The sequence below is a fragment of the Phalacrocorax carbo genome, chromosome 2 (assembly GCF_963921805.1).
Source record: "Phalacrocorax carbo chromosome 2, bPhaCar2.1, whole genome shotgun sequence".
NCBI lineage: Eukaryota > Metazoa > Chordata > Aves > Suliformes > Phalacrocoracidae > Phalacrocorax > Phalacrocorax carbo.
In genome coordinates this window covers 67,464,231-67,471,002 of record NC_087514.1, presented here as the reverse complement: position 1 = coordinate 67,471,002, position 6,772 = coordinate 67,464,231, and positions in this window count along the sequence as shown.

The window sequence follows — 6,772 nt, the reverse complement described above, 5'->3', positions numbered from 1 at the left end:
TGCAAGTTGTCCGTAGTGCAACTCTGTCTTCTAATACTATTTATATCTGTTACTACCATAAAGTAATCAATATATACAAATTCATTCTCATTAATAACCGCAGCAGTTGTATTTTATCTGTGCTCATTAAATTTTTCATCACGTATTTTTTGATTTTCAAAAAAGAATTAAATTTAATTTTCATAAACAAGTAATGACTGCAAGTATTTCACTTTATATAATTAGTGCAAGAAAATTAGGGGAAAATTTGGCCTCTTGCCTTCAAAACTCCCAGAATTTCTTTTAGTCTCTAAGATAAAAAAGCAAATGTTTTACGGGTACATCCTACCACAGTATAATTTGCCATAAAGCATTTGCTACCATCGAAAACCACCTGACACTAATAAAGCAGCTAGTTTAATATTTACTGATTCTCATCCACTCTTGAAAAGCAATAAACAGGAATTTTTCATGTAGTGAAAATCGTAGGGAATCTCCCCAATTGCAGGGTAGGGGAGAGCTCTTTTATCTCCTTTTATAGCATGCTTTCTCTCCCCAGTCCCTGAACACCCATCTATCCCAAGACAGAAAGATTTTGTTAATCATTACGTCTTTGCAAATGGGGCTGAAAGGACCCTCAAGAGATCATACAGAACATCCTTCCCTGCTTCATACAGAAGCAGCTGTACTAAAACCATTCAGAGGTTTCAGATCAGAGAAATGGCTTGTGAGCATGAAAGCCTTGTCTGTTTTTTCTTCCTAAATCAATTGATATAATAAAAAAGCACCACATATTTCTAGTCTTTTTACATGCTTAGGCCATCATAGCTGTAACAACACAGCTGCTAAACCACTCCCAAAAGCTGCTTATACTGAAGAAGTATAGTTTCTATGAGTACCCCAGAGATTTTATTCCAGCATTTAACTATTACCAAAATCACAACATTTTTCCTAAGCATCTTAACCTAAATTTTCCTTACTGCAACTTAAGACAGTCACTTCTTGCCCTACATGGCATGAACTTAAATAAGTTTGAGTTCAATTAACTTCGCAGCTAACCCTGTAGTTCTAAAGATTTCTTCCGCTTTACTCTTCCTATCTCTAGACTAAATAATTATTGTAATCTTTTCTTGTAAGTAATGTTTTGTAGGTATCTGATCATTCCTGTTGCTCTCCTCTGGACTCTCAATTTGGTCTGCAATTTTCTCAAGCACCCTGCTCCCAAACGAACACAATACTCCAGCTAAGGACCTACCTGGGCTGAGTAGGATGGAAAGACTGCTCATGTATCTTAGAAAAAACACTCCTATTTTTACACTCCCATTTTTACACACCATTTTCACAACAGTGCAATGCTACTGCCCTCTGTTTAGTTTGTGATCCACCAAATTTCCACATCCTTTTCTCCTTAGCTCGTGTTGCCTCGCCAGTCATTCCCCATGCTGTATTTGAGTACGTGATTTATTGCTGACTGAAGATAAACCTTTGCACAAAACTTTGCAGGCTCACATCCTGCTTGGTTTTCTGGAGGTTGTGGCTGTCAAAAATCACTCTGAATTTGACTCTTGTCTTCCAGGATGCCTGAAACCTGTTTCAGCTTGGTGACATCTGCAAGCTGAATGCCCACATGCTCTGACCCATCACTCGAGGCATTCATGAAATAGAGAACAGTTCTGACAGACTGTTGCAGAATCCCAACCTGAATGACAGTCTTGTCAATATGGCCCTCCAAAATCTCTAGTACCGGTATTCTTCACCCACAGAACAACCTCAGCAAATTTGCTTCTCTAGAAATGGCCCGAAACAAGAAGAAAACACCCTGTTTGTGGAAGGATTCCTCATTTGAGAACCAGGAGAGGAAGACTCAAACTGACAAGTGCACTAGGAGTTCTCAGACATCAGAAAAACATATGTTGGAGAAGCAAATCCCTGCAAAAGACAATGAGGCCAAGAAGGCCCGCTTTCCAGACAATGCTGCCGCGACTGCACGGTGAGAGCATAATATTTAGCGTTTCAGCAAAGCAAAACGTTCAAGAGGCTACTCAACATCATGACTCCCAGAGATCAGAATACGACCAAATGTAGCAAACGGCTCCCAGGAAAGCGAGACAATGACCCAAACCTGCCATGAATTCAACTGCACTCTGCCTCAGCTCCAGTGTTACAGAAGAGGGAGAAACCCACTAACGGTGGATTTTTACAGTCCTAATGAGGGACAAAATTTGATCTATCGTTAGCATGTGTTTTCAGCAAGCTAAACCTACTGAAATGACCACCATTTAGCATCAATACAAACAAAATTTAAGAGTAAAGAATAAATATCTAATATGTTTAATGCATGCACGGATATTGCAGTTGAATACAGAGCGATAGCTCTGGTACCAGGCACCACTGCAGTCACAGGGCAGGCCAAATACATGATTGCAAACAGCAGTTTTGCAGCCCCAGCTTAATAGACTGTATCATGCAAATTATTTATTCATTGTCTGCAGATGCAGTCTTGACTCAAAACCATAGACAGTATGGTCCAGCCCAAAGCAATCTCGTCATCTGACAAGTACCTGGGTGCAGACGAAATGCTTTGCTCATATATACCCATATTAAAGATGTTCCACTGGCATAGGCTGCTAAGCACAACCATCTTGCACAATTTTACACCACCATCCTATACTCGCCCTGCTGCTGCATACCAGAAGGCACCTATGGGAGGGAAAGGGTAAGATCCAGAATAAAGTTTTTTTAAAAAAAAGGTATAAAAGGTATACCGGGTATCTTGCAATTGTAGCTGCACACCTGTGTACCTGAGGATTGCACTTGAGCAAACAGATCCTGCCTTATCTACACTGAAATGTAGAACATGTACAACTGTATCACACACTGGCACTACGGACCTTGGGGGTTCATAAGCATTTGGGTTGCATTTAGTTGGCATTATGTTGGCAGTACCTACATTTTGTCCATCCCAGCTGTACAATCCTGTAAGTCCATCCATTGAAGTTCTGCCGTTTACCCCGCAGTATTTTTCATCTTGACAACAGCACAACACAGCCTCAAGTGCTATAGAAACCTCAAAGATCACAACTCTGAAGGTAAGTTGAACTAATTCCAACGTGACCGTCAACAGCTCTGTGGGAGCTCTGGACCAACAGAACAATGCAAACATGCTCCTAAACCATTTCCATCTCAGGATGTTCAGCTGGTCCCTAACTCAGTCAAATTCCTTGCAAAGCACCTTGAAGCTTTCATGGTTCATGCAGACCCAGGGGTCTGCATTAGGGTCATCATCTTAAAAAAGCATCTACTTGGTACACTTAAGGCTGCATATTTGCTCCTGCGTCCACCTTCTTTGCTTTGACCTCAGAATGTTTGTAGAAATCCTAGTCTGCATTTCCCAGCAGTGATTTGCACAGAGGACCAACAACGAAACAGTTTCCCCCAAAGCAGCAGCTCTCGCTTCTGCTAGCCAAGGATAGCTGGATATATATATATATATATAAGCATATACCTTTGCCTCAGCTGGTATGAGATGATCAGTTATATGTCAAAGAGAATTTTTTACTTTTCACCTCTTGTTGCAGCCATGCCCCATTCTGAGCATCAGCGAGTGCTGCACTGCTGCAAAGTCCTCCTGTCCTGCTTGCCATGGCTGTCTGGTGACGGCGACCACCACCAGCGAGCTGTCACAAACACAGCAGTTAGACAGCAACGGTGTGGGACCGTTCGCATTGACAAACATCCCGCTGCTTACCTCATGGCCGAACCAATGACCTCTTCACTCTGCCTGTACCAGGGGAGCAGGCAGGTGCTGCCTGCTGTCCAGGTAACCCCGTTCAAGTGGGAGCAGCCAGAGCTGAGCAAAATTGCACTTGTGCCGTTCAGGCAGATTGTGTTAGCAGTTGATGAATTGTGGTTATCTGAGCTATAGCTTATTCCTCATGGGTAAGCCAAGTCAAATTGAAAACATCACCACTCTTCAGCAATGAGTTTGTGTGTGTGGACATGATTCAAATGAGAAGCAATGTCTGAGTTAGGACTCCAGTTATTCCATAGTGAAGACAAGCCCATGTTATCCAAATCACCCCCTTCCCGGCACTCAACTTTATTGGTTATTCAAACATTGCTGTAAAAAAAAAAAAAAAAAAAAAAACAACAAACAACAAAAAAACTGGCTGACACTTCCTACCCAAACTTGGCAATTCCTTAAATTTTCCTCCAAAATCTTCTTTGTCCTAGTTGTCTCTGGGCACAAAGAGACACTCCCACATCCTTTACATTCCAGTTGGGGCTAATTGAACTCACATGTCAACATGAGTCAGCAGTAATTACCAGGAATATTAAGGAAAGATTTGGCACCGGACCTTACTTATTCAACAGCAGAGCCCCCAAGTTTAGTGGGGTCTTGGCTAAAATCGAACCCCTTAAAAACACAACAGCAAAAGCTGTACCAAGTTCTCAGTCTGGTTCAACTACGTATAGGCAGTTCCTGATAGCGAAAGTGTCTCTACTATATTTTTAGATATACCTAGAGAAAGGCAAATCTAATGAAAAAATCATTTCTGACTACTAAATCCTGCACGGTGGAATTTAAATCTGTTTATACACTGAAACCGATGAATCAATATTAGACTGACTGGCTGATTTTCGTAAGCATCCGCACTGCAAACAGGGCCTAGCGATGCATTTCCTCCTTACAATTCCCGGGCAGAAACCCGAATCGATGGGAAGTTGAGGTAATAACATACCACCCCCTCCCACAGCTCATTTGGAATAAAAATCCTGAAACCACAACAACCCAGATTTTCCACTTGCGAGTGTTTGTTTTCCCGACGAAACAGTCCCCCTCAGTACACCTTCACCCTACGGGCTGCTGAGCCTTGGGCTTCCAGAGCTGAAGAGGTGTTTACGCACCAGCCCGATGAAAGCCCCCAGAAACCCAGTCCTCTCCTCGAGACCAGAGAACACCCAAATACACTTTTACGGTCATCTACTGAAAAAAAAACCCCAGTAGTCAGGAGCATACACACTGATGCGAGATGCGGCGGACGCGGCAGTGAAAAGCGAGGACTGTCTCAGCCTGTGCTCAGGCAGGGTGTGCCAGCAGGAGCAACGGCATTAAAGTTACTGCATTTCTGGTTACTCTTTAGTTACTCTAAAGCTACTCTTTCTGGTTCTTCACATCTACGGTGTTAGGTACTCGGTTTTTCAAAGCAATAAATTCTTGCTCTTGGTTGCAAATTGACCAAGTGTCTTGCCACTGAATTTGATCTTGTCAGTCATTAAGTCTCTTGCTTAAATGTAACGATTTAGTCTTAGCCCTGGATAACAACACTCTCTACGGTTCATAAAGGAGAACTGTTTTATTTTATCTACTGCAAACATATGTGCATCAACATTCTTCTCAACAGACTACTTCTGAGCCCAACCAGATCAGTCAGTTTTATTTAAATGCAGTCCCGGTTGTCTTTTTGAAACCTCCAACTACCAAACAACGTCAAGCATATTCTTGGTTTTTTCTGGTGGTTTTTGTTTCCTTTTTCTTTTCTTTTTTTTTTTTTTTTTTGGTCTTAATAGTCTATCTCCTAGAAACTCACTAAATGACGCACAAACATTGTTTGTGCCCGTCTTCAGAAAAAAAAAAAAGGTTTTTACATGATATAACTTGGGGTTATGCTATTTGCATTATTCTTTAATAAAGGCATAAAACTACAAAGACGTCCAAAAATTTTTGTTTACCAAACAAAGTAACGCAAAGTCAGAAAAAGCACCGGAGACCGTACACACGCTTCGCCCTTTCCTCGCTGATTTTTTCCCCCTTTGGTGTGTCAAACTGAAACAGCAGAAGAATTTTTGGCTCTGAAGTTATAATCCCCTGAAAAATCTTCCTTTTCATTACTGAAAATGAAAATGAAGTACTGACTGGCCCCGAAGCGTACCCACCCCGCTCAACGCCAAGCAAATGCAACTCGGGCTTGGAAGAGGCAACGGGAAACTTTATTTCACTTGCTTTCCCCCCGAAGGTCTCTCGAGGTATCAGTGGAAGGGATGGGTGAAGCCAGATGTGGCCCAGGTGTCCGGGCAGAGCTCTCCGCGCCCCCCACCCCTCCCGCACCCCGGTTTCAGCCCTCGGGACAGCGGGGCATCCCCCCGGGCACCCCCCCACCGGGGGCCGACGGGCACCCGGCACCTCCCGGGGCTCACGCGTGGGAGCTCCGGACCGTCACCGGCGCTCGGCTGGAAGAAGCGGGGCGCGTCCTGCCCGGCTGCGGTCCCACCGCCGCCGAAACGGCCGTGGGGAGCACCGACACTCCGGAGGGGGAGCGGAGGGGGGGGGGGGGGGGAAGGTGGTTTGGGGGCGAGGTGGCCGGAGCCGACGGTCCCTCCCGGTCCCCCCGCAAAGCCCGGGTTGACGCCTCGCCTGCCCACCGCGAGCTCTCGGGATGCAACGACTTACCCCACGGTCCCCGCCACGACCCGGGGGTGCAAAGTTTCTGCGGGCGAGGAGCAGCCCCCCGGCCGCGGCGCAGAGCGGGCGGCCGAGGCGCGGCGGCGGTGCCGGGGGCGGAGGGTGCGGGAACGGGCGGCGGGAGCGGGCCGGAGGGCGCCGGGGGTGGGGAGGATGCTCGGCCGCCGCTTCCCTCGTGATTCAGGTGGCGGGCTGGCGGCCGAGTGACAGGGCGAGCCGACGGCTCCCCGCTCGCACGCGATCCCCGGCCCGCCGCCGCCGCCGCCGCCGCCGCCGCCGCCACCCCCCGCCGCCGGCAGAGGGCGCTGCGGCGGCACCGGCGGCCGTTGC